This window comes from Dermacentor albipictus, chromosome 2 (genome assembly GCF_038994185.2).
Source record: "Dermacentor albipictus isolate Rhodes 1998 colony chromosome 2, USDA_Dalb.pri_finalv2, whole genome shotgun sequence".
In the NCBI taxonomy this organism is placed as follows: Eukaryota; Metazoa; Arthropoda; class Arachnida; order Ixodida; family Ixodidae; genus Dermacentor; species Dermacentor albipictus.
In genome coordinates this window covers 172,391,293-172,409,735 of record NC_091822.1, presented here as the reverse complement: position 1 = coordinate 172,409,735, position 18,443 = coordinate 172,391,293, and the positions used below count along the sequence as shown (strand labels likewise).

The 18,443-nt window shown below is 43.6% G+C and overlaps 2 protein-coding genes across 9 annotated transcripts in view; both read left to right on the top strand.

Moving 5' to 3' along the window:
• Positions 1–18,443, top strand: part of LOC139056301 (uncharacterized) — a 447,952-nt gene that overhangs the window by 26,822 nt on the left and 402,687 nt on the right. Inside the window, exons 2-3 of one of the 8 annotated variants that reach the window (XR_011512263.1) lie at positions 4,510–4,669; positions 4,964–7,822. The exons of the other annotated variants lie outside the window; for them this stretch is intronic. The gene's annotated coding sequence lies outside the window, so the exon portion shown is untranslated. Of the gene's footprint in view, positions 1–4,509; positions 4,670–4,963; positions 7,823–18,443 lie in introns of those variants that run through there. 8 annotated transcript variants of the gene reach the window in all.
• Positions 1–18,443, top strand: part of LOC139056461 (uncharacterized) — a 60,442-nt gene that overhangs the window by 13,483 nt on the left and 28,516 nt on the right. The gene's annotated exons all lie outside the window — the stretch shown is intronic.

Sequence of the window (18,443 nt, the reverse complement as noted above, 5' to 3'; positions counted from 1 at the left end):
TGTAGACATTCTCCTTAAATTTTTTAACTTAATCTGGGGATTTGGTATACTGCCGGAAGAGTGGAAAAAGGTCATAGTGGTTCCATTTCTAAAAGCCGGTAAATCCCCAACATCCGCAAGCATCTACCGACCTATTGCCCTCACAAGCTGTTTGGCAAAATCATATGAAAGCATTATCAATATAAGACTCATTTATTTTAGAATCAAGAAACCTTACTGACCCCCACCAGTGTGGATATAAAAAAGGGTTGTTCAACTACTAACCATTTTGTCCGTCTAGAACATGAAATTCAATATGGATTTTTACACAAACAACACTGTCTTGCAGCTTTCTTCGATTTAGAAAAAGCCTATGATACCACATGGAGATATGGAATTTTAAGAGACCTGGCTGTCCTCGGCATCCGGGGTAAAATGCTGAACGGCCTAGCTGATTTTATGTCTAGTAGAACATTTCAGGTACGTCTGGGCTCGGTACAATCTGATACACTTAAACAGGAAAACGGTGTTCCACAAGGCTGTGTTCTTAGCACGACACTCTTTTTAGTAAAAATGAACTCAGTTAATAAGATTATACCGTCGTCTCTCATGCACTCTTTATACGTAGACGATCTCCAAGTGGCTTGCCACGCCTCAAATTTGTCAGCCTGTGAAAGGCAGCTTCAACTCACAATAACACACAACTTGCACAATGGGCTAACAAAAATGATTTCTGTTTTTCCGCATAGAAAACAGTTAATGTTTTGTTTTCTCAGAAACGAGGGCTACACAGCGATCCAATTCTAAAATTGAATGACACCATACTGCCGGTGAAGCAAGATCATCAGTTTTTAGGAGTAACCTTTGACACCAAGCTTAAAGGGACACTAAAGGGAAACAATAAATCAGTTTAGACTAATAAAGCATTGTTTGAGAACCCTGCAGGCAGTCATTTCAAGAAAATAGTTTGAATATTAGATGAGAAAATGAAGGTACAAGTATCAGTATTTGAATTTCGCGCCGAAACGCCAGCGCCGGTACGTCAGCGTGACGTCAGGGATTCCAAAGTTTGTTTTCGCATTTGGGCCGCGTTGGCTGAATAAAGGTTCCCGAAACTTGGCATGTTTAATATTTGGTTCCTTTAGAACACAATGTAGTCAATCTGTACCGCTATATATAATTAGTAGGCCCTAGAAGATGCCATCGAAATTCATGACGTCAAAGCCCCCAGGTGCGGGAACGTACGTAGGCGTCGCCACCCGTATTTGGTTCTTGCGCTTTTTCTGGCTTACCAAACGTCTTATCGTTGTAAGAGTGGTGTTTTTGGTGTTGTAGTACGGTGATTTACTGATGCAGAAGAAATCACTTTTCACTTTAGTGTCCCTTTAACTTCCTAACTCACATAAAAGCACTAAAGTATAAAGCAAACAAAGCTCTAAATATCCTTAAAGTTCTGTCTCATAAGCACTGGCGTTTCGACCAAACGTGTATTTTACGTGTTTACCCGTCTCTTGTGCGTAGCCTTTTAGATTACGGCTCCGTGGTCTACGGCTCAGCCAGACAGTCCTACATCCAACGACTTCATACAGTACATAACCTTGGACGGCGACTGGCAAGTGGTGCCTACAGAACTTCACCTATTCAAAGTTTATATGTCGAGTGTAATGAACCCTCCTTACAGTAGCGCAGGGCATTACTCACTTTTTCTTACGTACTCAGAATTCAGTCATCACCTCAACACATATGCTACAACATCCTCACACAATGGAACTCACGTTTACACTATCCAAATAAACCGAACATGTTTAGGCCACTTGTCCTGCGGTATGAGCAATACTGTCGGGATTATGAAATTCGTCACGAAGTCCTCTAGGTTGCCAAAAAAACACAACGGTTGCCGCCGTGGTACGATTTCGCACGGTTATGTGATTGGACGTTAACACATCTAAAGAAAAGAGACATCCCACACGAACATATTATACAAGAATTCCGTGTACTTCAGGACAAATATCAACATAACATGCAATATTGCACTGATGGCTCTAAAACAAAAGATCACGTGGGTGTGGGGGCCGTAACGGAAAATTGGGAAACTAGTATTCGATTGCCACAACACGCCTCTGTTTTCACGGCCGAAGATTAAGCTATATGGGTTGTTGCTTAAAAGAATATCACGAATAAACACAAAAATGCACTCATATACATTGACTCTTTAAGCACACTGAAGGCTCTACAGCTGAAATCTGAGTGTGAACCCCTCACAGGAGACATTTTAAACATGGTGGCGCTTAACATATACGGGAGGTCAATTCGTTTCTGCTGGGTTCCAAGCCATGTTGGGATACCGGGTAACAAAGCAGCTGATAGATGTGCATCGATGGCAGCGTACAAAGATATAACAAACACAACACTTTCACACAGAGATAGCATCCATGCCATTAGAAAAGCCTTAACGGCAAAATGGCAACGCGAATGGGACCGTTGTGCCGACAACAAGCTACATTTCACAAAACCCATAGTTGGCTAGTGGAAGTCACGTTATCATCTCGAGTGGTTCATCGAAGTAGTTTTATCCCGACTACGCATTGGGCACACACACCTCACACACAATTATTTACTTACGAAAGAAGACACACCAACATGTGAGAAATGTGAAGAACCGCTAACAGTTATGCACATATTACTGACATGTGCGCATGTTGAAGCACACAGACGAGCACTTCTGCACAAATTATATCAACTACTCTTTTGCACAATTATATCAACTACATACCTTTACACCCTGCTCTAATTTTAGGTGATGATCCGCTAGTCCTATTATGTGGCGTCCGTAAATTTCTAGACGACACTGGATTTTTACACAAAGTATAGATTATTAACACAGCCTTTTCCTTCATAAACTAGATTTTAAAACACCTCGTGTTTGGCGCAGCATAGCCTTAGCCGCTTTTGCAGCATTAAACCCCATTTAACTAACTATACAAGGGTGTGCGCTGCGGCTGTGGCGCTGTCGGTTCGATGGCCGATCACGTAGGATTCGGTCGAACGATGGCCGCACGCTGATTTTGTCGGTGCCGTCGACAAGAAAGCCTCTCGCACTACGCCAACGCGAATGCATAATTTTCTCGCTTGGTTCCTATCTCGTCCCCTTCGTTCAATTTCTCTCTGAAAACGTAGTGATCAGATTTAGGTAGCTGTTCCGAACACGCACATATGGCTTTTTGTTTGGACAGCGCTTAACGTCTCATATTGCAGAATCGTGGTGCTCGAGCAGAGTAATCGCTCACGGTTATTTGCAAAGATAAATGCGCCTGTAGCTCGCAACTGAGCTCCCACTATCCATGTCCTCATCCACTTCCTCTCTTTAAAAAAAAAGTATTTGCCGAAGCAAATCCTACCACATTTCAATCAATTCTCCCACGCACGTTATTCCCCCGTTATATCTTTTCGATGTCTTTAAAAAAAAACCGGGCTAATTAATTTTTTCCACTCAGGGCATCATCGCGTTTCCTCATCGCGTAGTTCTGCAAGCAATGACATGGCTCCACGCGGCGTCTCGAAAGCTCGGCTGGCCGTTGTGTCCGCACTTTCTTCCAGTGTTTAAACTTGAATGAAAACAGCGTCACACACGTGCTTTGCGGACTGGTTCTGGGAAATTTTTGGCATTCTGAAAATGAGATTTGCATACAGCTATTGTAGTGTTTTGTACCCTATTTTTCCATTGTATTGGTATTCGGTGGTGGCAGTGATGGTGGGGGCGGTGGTGTTGCAGCAGGCGGGGTTATATATAGCCTGGCACACATAGCCCGCAGTTGTTCCGCCTGAGCCTCCTATGAGTTGAAGATCGGGAGTGCGTCACCAAGTGTCCATAAGCCAGGCGCCTCGCAGGAAGGCAATCAGCAGTCGTTGCACTCTCCCTGATTGCCACGGGCCCTCCGGGGATAACGGCGTCTTCAAACGTCCCTGTGAGACCCCTCTTTTGCAGGCTGTCGACTATCGCTTTTCTTTTTGTGTCGAATTGAGGGCATAGCGGAATGAAATGTTCAGTGTCGCCGATATCACCACAGAAGGCACAGAGCGGAGAAGCCCATGGTCCAGTCTTGAACAACCAAGCGGGGGTGTACGCGGAGTCAGTTTTGATGCGGTATACCAGTGTCGCTTCATCGCGACTATGTCCATGGATCCCCTTAAAGTGATTGCGGATTGCTTCCTTAGAGTTCTGAAAAATGTTTGGCGCTCTTACTTTTCGGACACATGTCAGTGCTAGGCGTGCAAGAGCGTCGGATTTTTCGTTTCCTTCCATTCCTACGTGGGATGGGACCCATTGAAATTTTCTGTTAAGTCTCTTGCTCATTCAAAATTTCAAGGGGGCCAGAGATTGCCTTGCAAGTTTCTCTCGAGGTAGGGCACGCGGTGTAATCATTGTAACGCTGAGTTGACTTGAGTCCATCAGCACCACGACATGTGGTGCAGAATAGGCCCATGGTTTTCGCAAAGCCGCGGTAATTGCGGCGCTTTCTACTATTGCAGACGAAACTACGCAATCCAGGTGGCAGACCATGGCACATCAAGGGAGGGTATGCAGAATGCCGCTGCACAGCTGTCTGTTTGTGCCCACACTTGTACGTGGCTTCGATGCGCTGTGCTCATGTGGTCCAGTACAAGAAACTCTGCTTCGGCAGTTGCAATGGTGCGTATTGCTGGAAGCTGGGGTACACTGAGGCTGAGGTAACGTTCGGAAAACACCATGGCGGGTAGAGACCACTCCGTTTAGGTCATATTGCAATCTTAAATATTGGAACGTGTTCAGCGCCACGTGGAAATGGGAGCGAGTTCGTGCTCTTAGCCGCCGGAGAAGCGCCGTGCCTTGCAAAATTCAGTTGCAGTTCACGTCAGTTGCAAAATTCTCGTCCTTCTTTTTTTACCTTTGCTTGATTAATTGATTGATTTATTACTTTACTCACATGTGTATCTTCGCACTTAGGGAGGACACATTGCAGCAATGGCTGAGAGGCTATACCACCTGGAGCGACAGTTGTGCAGAAGCTGTTACAACAGAACAGGAGTTTGGATGTAGTTACATGGAGTGGCCCAGCGATTGGAACGCCGTACTCGGAGCGCATGGCTTCCGGCGCTTGATGTGCCACCTTTGAACACTGGCGAAACCGAGCCAATGCGTCGGGGTATACGATTAAATCCTGGGCCTTTGTGACGCGTTGTAACTACATTTGGCCCCCCAGGCGATCGTTCAGCGCAAGAAACAGCGGCCGCCATGCGGTATACCGATTATCACGCTTGAATTGCTGGGCATTGCACACTTAAACTTAATTAACAGAAATACATAATGCTCTCAAAAACGGATGCGCGCTCGCTTTTTGAGAGCTCAGATATAATGAGTACTTCATTCAACAGTAGACTTATATGTTGATGATTATGATGATGATGATGATGATCCGCAATAGAGCAGAACAATATTTGCAGCCTTCGCTTCCGCTTTTTATCGCACGGTTTTCCATACTGTATGTTATGCTAAAAATGAATGCGTGCTGTCCTTCTTCGTGAAGAAGTTGCATAAGTGGTTTATGGAACTTATTGTCCGTAATTAATTGTTCGTAGCCTTTGAGATGGTCTGTTGGCGGCTCTAAGCAATTTGTCTCGAGTGCCTTTTGTCCCTGGGGAAAGCCACAGCAGATGGCGAACGTCCTATGCAGACGCAGATGCAAAGGAATTTGGTCACTTCACAGCCTTCCATACTCTAAAGAAAAGTGGAAACTGCGCTAGCCCGCTTCTATAGCTCTGAGAACGGCTACCTTATTGAAAGGCTGCGCAATCCTCTTGCGCCATGAGTTGTTATTTTTTTGTTTCAAATTTTCTTTTACTATTACTCCCTGGACGATACTGCCTTCCTATTAGTAGAACCAATTGATGTTCAGCGTTCCTCATTTTGTGTGCTTTAGTGTTACCAGCGCTATAAATATCTAAAGCTAGTCGAACCAACTAGCCCCCACTTTATACCTTAAATCAATCTATTAGCTTCTGCAAATCTTCACAGATACAAAAAGTTTTGCGTGTTACACGGGTTAAATGTCTGCGTTCGTAATTGGCTAAGCGTCTATGCTTTAAAGCCCACTTCCCCGAGCTCCTTTCACAGCTTTCCGATCACGGTGCAACCCTGGTGTTTGCACTTTAAACATAGCATTCTCTTTGGTTGCAGGTACACAAGCAAGTACCGCTTTATTTATGTAACCTTCCGGCTGCACCGTAAACGCACGCCGAGGCTCGTAGTTAAGACTTCGTGTCACCTCCTAGAGGAAGTTTAAACGCGGAAGTACCACGTAGCTGAAAGCCAACTCATCCGTGCTGCGCAATGTTGCTTTTAATTTTTAACTGGCACAGAGACATTTCCCCGGCTGATGTAACTTACTAAGGAAGCGCCTATAAGAGAACAGTGACACTAATCAAGTAACGTGGTCTGGCCCGTAGAAGATATAGTATAGCGCCTGGGCCTGCAAAGTGTACCGCTTTGACCAAGACACAGAGTCAGTGTGTATATGTATAACACCAGGACCAGTAGTGGCCTTGGTTCAGGAAGCTTCACTTTGGTACGGCACAATACATAGGTGGTAGTGCTTGTGTATCTTGGAATTTTTCTTCTCACAGCCTGGTACCGTTTTCCCGCGCTTGCGCGTTCTTTGAGTTGGCGTGCATACGAAGAAGTTCACCGCTATGAGTAAGCATGATGACGTACTTGTTAGTCGAAAGTGAAAAACGATGGACTCGCCATCCCGGCCCTGTGAAAGCGGATGTCCAGCGACGCTGTTGAAAACCACCACTACAACTGCTCAGTGGGTTATGCAATGCGGTATTGCTCTAGAGTAATGGTAGTATATATTATATAAGTGACGGCCTGTGATAACACCACGTATGGTTTTTTTTTGTACCGGGCTTATCAGCCATCACCCTTGCCCACAGAGGTGTTTATAAGCAGCTGCTACTGCTCTGAGGCGGCGTCTTGTAATCTGACCCTACAGTCGTTTACCGTCAACCGGGCTGCTGTCCGGTTGCTTTGGCGTTCAATAAAGACATGCCATTCTACGGTCTGACTTCCTGGAGGCTGCGTGTGTCAACCACGACATAGTATTGGTAATCTATAGTAATGGTAGTAATGGTAAATTTGACAACACGCTGCCGCTGGTCGTCTTGCCGCTTCTTTATCCCTTTGCCGTTCCTCATAGTCACGCTGCTCCTCGGGAGTCCTAACTATAGATTGCCTACCCATAGCGGTGCTGCAACAACAATGAAATCAGCTGCTAGGCTGATTTCCTCATATACGAAAGGCTAGTGACGTCTCTCCCTACTTCGCAAACTGTCATCGCCGCGGCAGCTTAGGCAACAGTAATATTTAGAAGGAAACATATGCGGGGAGCATTACGTGCTTCGCATTGTTGTCAGGAGGGCCTTATTATCAGTTATGTGGTTCGGATGTTTGTTTTGTACTTATGAATTTCTCGCGGGTTAGTGAGCGCGTTAAGACGCTTGCGCGCTTGTTCTTTATTGAAACGAATGCTGTTCTTTACGTTGTATGCGTGACTCCAAAAAATGTATGCACTTTTCGCGCCACTTTTATGACTGGTAGAAGCCTGCTTCAGCTCTGCCGCGGGTCGGTCCGGTATTGCCCTACTTCCGGGATCGGTCTATATCGACCAACGAGAGTGTAACAGCTTCACTGTGAAAGAGAATCAGCTACATATGGTTATGGATTACTAAACATACAACCCATAACAGTTTGTATCAATTAGCGTGTTTTACTACTTCCTTACAAACTATTACATAACACTGTTCTGTGCCTGTCAATAACGTTAAAGTATCTAAACCCACATATTCACTACGTCCTACCTCAACTGTACCATTATGCATACTACTTACTTTCCTTACTATATTTACTTACATTATGAGCCCGCCGTGGTTGCTCAGTGGCTATGGTGTTAGGCTTCTGAGCACGATGTCGCGGTGTCGAATCCCGGCCACGGCGGCCGCATTTCGATGGGGGTGAAATGCGAAAACACCCGTGTACTTACATTTAGGTGCACGGATGGTCGAAACCAGTGCTCCTAAACCCCAGGTGGTCGAAATTTCCGCATTCCTCCACTACGGCATGCCTCATAATCAGAAAGTGGTTTTGGCAGGTTAAACACCATAATTTAATTTTTTTACTTACATTATGCTTACTACATGCTTAGAAACTTTTAGATAACGTTGTCAATAACGTTAATATATGAGAAGCCACATATTTACTACGTTCTACTTCAACTATGTGTGTTTAGAAAAAGTTTATTCAACAAGAGACGATACGAACACTGAGCCACAATCACGGCACAATTCCACTATAGCATATATTGCCCAGTTCACATACTTCTTACGGAGCCAATAATTACGGCAGGGCCACAAGGTACCACTTTGTATAATCTACATATTCTCTCTAGGTACCTCCGTTGATTATATTACAGTATTTTCTTAACCTTAAAATTTCCGAAAGAAAGCTTACGTGGCACAACCCAGTTCTTCACCCAGCATAAACCTTTTATCTAATAACCCAGTTCTTCGCCCAGCATAAACCTTTTATCTAATTTACGCTTGAAAAAATGTGTACCGTCTATCATTTTGAATGTCTCGCCGGCAATTATCCGGCTCCACTTAGCAGCAGTAGATGCGGCAGCTCGGGCAGGTGCCGTTCTTGACTTAACAGATTGGTGACCGTTTCCTTATGTTGAATGTAGTTAAAACAGACGTTTTGGCGAGTAGGTAAGACATATAGGAAGCAGAACAGCGTGGTTTTCATGGGGACAAGCTGGGAGAAACGACACGGACGCGCGCTGACTTGCAACTGAAGTTTATTGCTTGGAACAAAGTATATATAACAGCTCCAACCAACAGAAAAAAAAAGAACCGTACATATATTCACAATCAATCATACATGCTGCACTGAACAAAGGAGATAACTGCAATCATCATATCCCCCCCCCCCCCCCCCCCCGCTAAAAATGCCAGTTCTTTGAGCGTAATCGATAAGGAGAAGCTACTGTCGCATGCGTCTTTTGACCAGGCGATGTGCTTCGATGTTTTCACGCGTTAGTTGGTTACTATGCTTACTTAAAATTTGTGTTCGAGCGAAGTAAGGATGGCAAGCCCTGCTGTCGCAGTCTCTACAGGGAATGCCCCAAGATGCCCTTTTACTGTATTATGACCCGCCGTGGTTGCTCAGTGGCTATGGTGTTAGGCTGCTGAGCACGAGGTCGCGGGATCGAATCCCGGCCACGGCGGCCGCATTTCGATGGGGGCGAAATGCGAAAACACCCGTGTACTTAGATTTAGGTGCACGTTAAAGAACCCCAGGTGGTCGAAATTTCCGGAGTCCTCCACTACGGCGTGCCTCATAATCAGAAAGTGGTTTTGGCACGTAAAACCCCATAATTTAATTTTTTTTTACTGTATTATGCACATTGTTGTTGAGCTCCTTCAGCCGTTCATTAAGGCTTTGACCCCGTTTGACCGACATAAAGCCTGCCACATGACAACGGAATGGCGTAGACAACTCCCTCTTTACAAGAGGCGAATTGATTCTCATGTTTGATGTTGCAATCTCAAGCAATAAACTTCAGTTGCAAGTCAGCGCTCGTCTGTGTCGTTTCTCCCAGCTTGTCCCCGTGAAAACCGTGCTGTTGTGGTTCGCTTTAACTGCTGCTGCTAATGACGAACTGTACACTGTTTCTACCAACCTGTAACAATGCCTACGACGGCGGATCTTGCTAAACGAGCCGCGAAGCTCGAAGACTGGTTTGCGAAATGATTTTATGAACTCGCAAGCAAATTTGCATAAAGGTATTAAGCGAAATTGGAAGCATCTGGTCACAGTTTTACAGCGCTGAAGTCCCAGGTTGAGAGCTTAGTCTTGGGCTTGGACGCGCTAACCACTCTCGCGGAAGAGCTCAGGGCGGAAAATGCCACTTTTTTCACGGCTAACAAAGCCGTAACAACGCGCGTAGCTGTGTTGGACCATTACTCACAATTCCACAATGTTGAACTGAGGGGAATTCAGTGCATACCCGCCGCGGTTGCTCAGTGGCTATGGTGTTAGGCTGCTGAGCACGAGGTCGCGGGATCGAATCCCGGCCACGGCGGCCGCATTTCGATGGGGGCGAAATGCGAAAACACCCGTGTACTTAGATTTAGGTCTACGTTAAAGAACCCCAGATGGTCGAAATTTCCGGAGTCCTCCACTACGGCGTGCCTCATAATCAGAAAGTGGTTTTGGCACGTAAAACCCCATAATCTAATCTCTAATTCAGTGCACACAAGGGGAGTGCTGTAATGTCATCGTGAAAGCGATAGCTATATACAAGGGTAAACTGCGTTGTCGACGACTGGGACATTGGCATTGTTCGTCGTCTACAAACCAAGGCTGGCGACCATGAGAATATCGTTGCACGGCTGTGCTCGCGCGAAACGAAGCAAGAGTTCCTCAGCAAAACGCGTGCGGCGCGGCTTAACACGACGGATCTCGATTCACTGGAACTCGAAATAATGTTGTCTTTGCGAATGACCGTTTGGTGCCTGAAAAAGAGAGGCCTTTCGCCAGAGCACTGTCGCTCAAAAAAGAGAAGATACGGCAGTACCTGTGGACTTCCACTTGTCAGATTAAAGCGGGGAAAACTAGTGAAAGCTTTCCGTATAATGACGGGAGCCGATCTCGGGCTTTTCCGATAGTTGACATCGCTTTTCCTTGCGGCAACCAAGAAAACATGCTGTCATGGCTTCACATTTTTCTTTAAAAAATCAGTTCCCACTTTGTCAGGAATCTATCTCAATGTTCGAAGCCTTAAAAAGCATTCTGATGAGATCATGTTTGTTTGTTTTCACTCGATCATCATTTTTTCTTCAGTTGTCTATCTGAAAAGTTGCAATCATCGGCTGATGAAAAAAAATTAATTTGTTTGCCGTCGTATGTTTGCGAACACTGTCACAAGTTATCTGGAAATCATGCGGGTGTAGCCATATACATCTCATCATTTCCTGCATATGAGCTCAGGAATGATCTAGCCATTGCTGCTACTAATTGGGAATCCATTTGCGTTGAATTCATCTTCTCAAGCGTTGAATTCATCTTCTCAACCGAAAAACGTTATTCTTGGCTGCATCTACCGTACGCCATCATTGTAAACTACAGACTTTTGCACCGAACTTAATACTATCTTTAATGCTATTGTGCTTGGAATAATAATGTGTGGTTGTCTGCGACATCGGCATAAACATTCTTGATGCCACTGATCCCCACTCCAGTTAATATGCTAACTGTTCTCAGAGGTATGGATATGAGTGGCTTGTAACACTACCCACTTCATGCATTCCTCGATCTTCTAACACCCACATTTTCTAATTTTATTGTACGTGATGACTGCGGAATTCTTGAACGAAATATTACTGGCCATTATCTGATTTTTTTCCGCTTTCAGCATGACTCAGCGAATGTTGTTCGCTCGTTTAAAATAAACAACACTTAACAAACGAGAATTAATTGACCGGATTGTTCAAATAGAATGGTCCTCCATAACAAGTAAATCAGGCGCTAATATCGCATTTCACGAGTTTTCAGCACCAATCCGTCAGTGTATAAGTGAGACTTCGAGAGAAGTAAAATGTCACAGGAACTTCTTGGCTAATCACAGCTCATAGCTGACTAACAGTTTACTGAAATGTATGCACAGAAAAGAAAAACTTGTGCAAAAAGTAAAAAAAAAACCGTACGTTTAACACGCGGTTAAAACCACGGTACAACATGTACTGCAACACACTTAAGAAATTATTTAAGGAAGCTAAAAGAAACTACAATGAATCTAAAATTTCTAATGCTGATGTCTTCAAACAGCAATGGAAGATAATAAATTCTGTTTTGAATAAGATTAACAATGAGACGAACATTGGTGAAAGAATTATTCCGTTGTTTTACTCATTAATCCCTCAGATATCGAAACACGTTCAATGACTTCTTTTGCAGTAGTGCATCTAATTATGCTGTCACTCCTCAAGAATCCTATCAGCGCTGCTCACAATCATTTTACCTCTTTCCTACAGGCCTGGATGAAGTCTTAAGCATAGTAAATAACGTAAATGTATCCGGCACGCTGCAGGTGTTGATGAAATTAATTCCGCAGATATAGGTATGATGGCGTATCTTATATTTATTCCTCTTTCACATATCGTTTTCATATTCTGGACAGTGACATTTCCAAAGCAATTAAAAAATGCATAAGCGATTCCAATACACGAAAAGAGGGACAGAAGCATTCCTTCTAACTTTCGACCAATCTCCATCCTGCCCTTCTTCAGTAAGGCTACAGAAAAATGCGTAGAGAGACGGTTAGCTAAATATATATCTAAATTTCGCATATTGCCACCTAAACAATTTGGGTTTAGAGCCGGCACCTATACTGACCTAGCACTCGCATATTTTACTGACAAAATCAAACAGCCCATCGATAAAAGTGACTATGCTGGGGATGTATTTATCGATATAACCAAAGCGTTTGACGCCATGCATAGCTTACTGAATTATGTTTGATAAATTTAAGTCGTTTGGTATTGTTGGTGCCGCACAAAGCCCCTTTAAAAGCTATTTATGTAACAGGCAGAAAGCTGTTTATATTAATCCAACACTATTCATTTACTTATCCATTCAGAAAGGTGTACCCCAGGGGTTGATTCTCGGGCTCTTTCTATATATTATTAATGATCGCCCTAATTATTTAACTCATGCTGAATAAGTCCCTTGTGCAGATGACACTGCTATACTTTCTACTGACTTGTCCCTAGGTTCCATTGCAACTAGACTAAACACTGATCTAAGTAACATACTTGAAAGGTGCTGGTGTAACTCCCACGAAATTAACTCGTCTAAAACCACATTCATGATTTTCCATTCAGCCTCAATAAATATCTATAACATAACAGGCACTAACCATTAAATCTCACTCCATTTGCGCAGTTACTCAGTGTTCATTTTTCGGCGTCATACTGGACTCTCATCTAAAGCACACCGCTCACATCGCTAATTTGCTGCGTAAAACAGCTCATGGAATAAGAATGATGCTAGACAGGCGACATTTTGCTGCCCCAACAATGCGGTTTATTTCGCTTTAATTCGCAGTCATTTTACCTACTGTATTGCGACATGTGGTGGTACTTCTTACCCATACAACCCCATTACAACACATTCAAAATCAAGCAGTCAGAATTCTCACCTTCTGTACATTTCGTTTCAGGGTCTCTCACTTACTTCGCAATTACCCAATATTAACGATTGCTCAACTGTACAAATTTCATCTTGGAATTATTTTGTACCGATCTCTTAATAAGCTCTCGCCATGTAATATACTACGTGGATTCAAACTTCTTAACGATAATACCACTAGATTTGCTTTTACCTTCAATTCGAACCAACTACGGCTGACAAACAATGCACTTTTCTAACATATTATTTTTAAATGGCCTCCCGACTCATGTCAAAGAAACCAAACTACGTTATCTCATTTTAGAAGGGAATTTCTTTGTTTCGTTTTCTAATAGTTGGTTGATTTCTTTCTTCTCACCTTTCTTGCACGAACGCTTACTCACTAAATTTTGAGTTCTTCTTGTATGACATTCTAGGCGTTACTAATAATCTGCATGTCCTTTTCACTTCTTTAAATATCATCGGTAAATAATCTATAATATATAAATTTTGTTGTGTTGTTAACTATCAGCATAATCTCTACTATTCTTTTCTAGGTTAGAGCAATATTGCACAAACTCGTTTATATGCACTTGTGTTTATGTAATTGGATTGTATTTTTGTGTTTTCTTGTAGTTTCTGCATTTACTATTTTGTACACCTGACTCGTATTACCCTGCTGTCAATATTGTTATTAGTTTTATGCACTAATTAACCGGAGGTTCCCTTGAAGCTGCATGCACTGGGACCTCGTACTGTATCTTCATTTATGTAACACATTTTGTAACTGAATAAAATGTTCTTATTTTGATTCTGATTCTAAAATAAAAGTATGTTGTTACTGTATCCAGGTCAAGAGGTCAAGAATGAGGCAATCTATTTATCGATTACACTTAAATCCTCCATTTACATCGGCAGCGACTGATTAACCAAGATTTGCTGAAGCGATGATGCATCGTTATAGCGCAGCCAAAGCAATCTAAAACAATGCTGAACACGTTTTCCTAACCACGTGGATCGGTCGCGTATGTGGCAAGACGAGCAGGAACATAGAAAACTGACTCACCGTTGTGGCCCTGTGGAAGTCGATGTCCAGCGAAACTGTTGAAAACCACCACTAGAACTGCTGAGTACGGAATGCTTTATTGCTTTAGAGTAATAGTAGTAATGGTAATTTAGAGTGATGGTAGTAATGGTAATTTTGACACCATGCCGACGCTGGTCGTATTGCCGTACCTTTCTTCCTTAGCCGCACCTCGTATTCACGCTGCTCCTCAGGAGTCCTAACTATGCGTTGGCTGCCCATAGCGGTACTGCAAGAACAATGAAATCAATGGCTAGGCTGGTTCCTTTATGTACGAAAGGCAAGTGACGTCACTCCGCACGTCGCAAGCAGTGGTCGCCGTGGCATTTTCCGCAACAGTAATCTTTACCGGGAAACGGTATGTGGGCAGCGCTACGTGCTTCGCATTGTTATCCCGAGTGCCTTATAATAAATTATGTGGTTAGGGTTGTTGTTTTGTGCTTGTTCTTTATTGAAACAAGTGCTGTTGTGTATATTGTATGCGTGGCTCCAAAGAATATACGCAGGATTCGCTTCACAATGCTGAGTGCTTGAAGCCTGCTTCACCTCCGGCGTGGGTCTGCCCCACATTGCACTATACCTGCGGGATGGGCACAAATTCTTGGCCATTGAAATCGATAAGAAAGATCCCGACCAACGAGAGGCTAACAGTTTCGCTGTAAAAATGAGCAGACCTCAGTGATTGCTCCGGCTGGGAACTTATTTACTGCGAATGCAGAAGACTCTTACAGCAGAGACAGCCTATAACAACTCCTTCCCTCCGATATGCACAAATGCGTCATCGTTCGCTACGTTTTAAGGGTTGCGGCTTCAAAACGCAAGCGTTTATGGCAGCAGCCCGCTCAGAGTATGCGTGGTGCGCTACGAATTTCACAAACAATGAAGCGCTAACGATGCGCGAAAGCGAAGTGGTTAGCGCGCACAGCTCTCAGTCGCAGTTTGTCGCAGTTTGAATCCCTCTGGCGGCGAATTTCGCTTGCTCAAAACACCATTTATTTAAAAGCTATTTGTCGAGCACGCCATGGTGTTCCACCTGCGGTGTTGACGAAGGCTTATAGCCCTTAATTCGTATTTGTACTCACTTTACAACAGCAAGAGATAGCTTGAGAAACGCTTTAAGCCTGCCACAGGACGCACCACTTAATCTGTGGGACTCTATTAGACCGTGGCAATGTCTGGAGTTAGAAATGCGCCCCAATTGACGCGTGTGGCTCCATGCCTACTGGAAGCAGCGTTCGATGAGACTCTAAATCAATTTCGATTTATAGTGCATTCGTATTCGTTTTTCACTCGGTGTGTACGCGCTGTGTCTCCGTTTTAATATTATGCTCTAACTTCAGGTGGTACTCAACGCGCATCACCTGGAGTAGCATGCCCAACCTGCCGCTAAACTCGTAGTTAACCTCACTACGTATTATTAAACTTGCTCTCTCTCCGGTGGCCGCGCAGTGTTTTGCTTTTCTCCGCTTTATTGTGGAAGTTGAGGCGAGAGGTGGTCTGACCGTGACAACACAGTAACGACGAAAGACTTGATCATGACGGCGGGGACAGTCGCCGGTGACGTAGCAGAAAAGCTGGATGGATGTGGCGAGCTCAGTTGTAGACTTCTAGCTGCTGTCAAGAAAAAAAAAGCAGCTGCGTTTGGCGCTACATTTATACCACATACTTTGTCGTGCCTATTATTTATCTTAACACTGCGCTTAATTCGCCTCAGGGATACAAAAAATGTCCTTAAAATCTCTTTTTTTACAAGCTAAGTTGGAGTTGATTGAAGTATTAACTAATTTTTTGGCTAACTCTGTAAATGGGACGCATGCAACTTCCTTCTTTTCTTTTTTTTAACATCCAACTTGCAGAATCTCTTCTGCATAACTGCGCGTTGGGTCATGTTATAGCTGTTTCAATTCAAACCGCGGGATCTACTTTTCAGAGGGTTGAGAGAAGGGTCCGCACTAATAGCGATTTATTGGCCACCGGTTGCTCCCTTCTTTCCCGCTTTGTCCCCTCCTCCTCTTCCTAGCCAGTGGTTATTACCATAATACAGTATTACAAGGTATCTCTAAAATGTCACTTTAAATTTGCGTCCGTCGAAGTTTTTGTTTTAGTTCGTATATTTTCTCTTTTTGTGGCTCATCTGTTTTTATTCTACGGATTTTCACGACATTTATCTCATCTGCCTGCCGCTTTCAAATGACTTGCGACTGTAGGTGCTGCAATGTTATCGGTTTATTCACAGAAAATTAAACTTGACTTCGAACGCTTCCACAATATTGATGCAGAACATTGCCGGCCAACACTGTGTGAGTACTTGCAGATGGGTGATATCTAGGACATGTAGCAGCAAATATATAGCTGCAGTAAGCTCACTTTGAGCACGAAACGCAAAGTGTGCTTGGCAGACTTGTGTAACTCTAATGCCTTCATTGCGATTTCACAACCTCCCTTTGCGTCTTAGTACTGATTTCGTGCTTGCATTTCTTTAGTGACGAGTGTTGCCTCTAGGCAAGATACCGGAAAAAAAAAACTTTTTTTCTTTCCTAGTTTCAGAATTCAGTACAAAGTTTCTGGCTAAATATCTTCGGCTAGCACTGAATGACAGACAGCAAGTGCCATTTGTTGGTTTGGAGCAGAAACACGGGACGGAGAAGTTTAGCACGCGACTCGCTTTCTTTTTAAATCGCTGTCGGAGGGGACAGTCCATTGTCAGATCTCCGACTGCAGTGGTGTCACACACGTGATGTAAAGCAAACGAAATGTACAACTATGGTTTACATATGATGAGAGCTGCCTGTACAAATCCCAAATGGTGTCTTGGGGTGAATCCCACTGCCAGTTTCCTGCCTTGGGTTTTGCCCCTAATCCTGAAAAGAATTCCGCAGAATATGTTTTGTTTTCTTTTTGTTGAGCATGCTTATTCTTTATGTGTTTTGTACGTTTATATAGAAAATAAACATGCTGTCTTAGTGTTATGTGTCTCGTCCTTAAATGGTTCAGTATCTTTTGTTTACTCATCCCACGTAGCATCCAGCTGGGGAAACTTGCAGATCTGGTAATCAAGGGTGAATGAGTATGCGAACTGGCATATAATACGGTAGACAAGATCGTTTGCTGGTACCACAGAAGATTTTTTGCAAAAGTTTTGCATTTTTTGCATAAGGCAAAATACGTATGACGGGTGTATGGGACAAATGAGGTAGGCGAGGACGGCAATAACTAGACAGAAAACAGGGTAATCAAGCCTAACAGCATCTAATTTGCCAAATTTACCTGTCAAAGTATGTGACAGGGGCAGAAAAAAGAAAAATAAGAGGTAAAGTGTAGACTAGTGAGTTGTTGAGCGTATAGAACCGCAAGCCCAAACGTTCACGTAGGCTTTCAAATTAGGGATGGGGGCACAATCTCTATTCGTTTTCATGCTGCAGGCATTTCGTGAGTTTTACGAAGAACGTGGGTATGGAAAGTATTGAACGAGCTCGCATGGCATAAACATATTCTATAACAACAATGGTGGGGACGGTAATTTCAAACGCGCCGAAAGGGTTTGCAGTAGAAACTACTGTGCTTTGCATGTCATGGAAGGCGCTCGCTTACTTCAACGATGATAAACTTAACAATATACTCACCGGAGCGCAATTACTAACGACGCAAATGAAACGATTGTGAGAATATTTTCTCGTGAGTGCTGTACGGAAATCAACCGAATCCTTTTGTTCAATACGCCTCCGCAGTGGTCGATCGCTGCCACGTGATCGAAAGATAGAAGTGCATATAAGCTGTGATATGCTACTGCACAAACAAAACACACAAAGTACAATGCGATCCAAATGACGCACATTAATTCAAGAAAATGACTATGCTTTGTCGCAAATGAAATTAGATGGTTGTGAGACTATTTCACCGCAAGTGGCGCACATATAAGTAAATAGGATTGGATGAATACCTGTGATTGGCTCACATGGATGTTGATTGCCAGTATTCAGAATGACTCCGGCCTACAAGTATGCAATAAAGGTGACGTCACGTATTTTCTAATACAATAGTTTGTTCCCCACGTACTTTCGCATTGAAATACTGGATTTTTCGAACCCATGACGGTGGCTAAGTGGCTTATGGCGT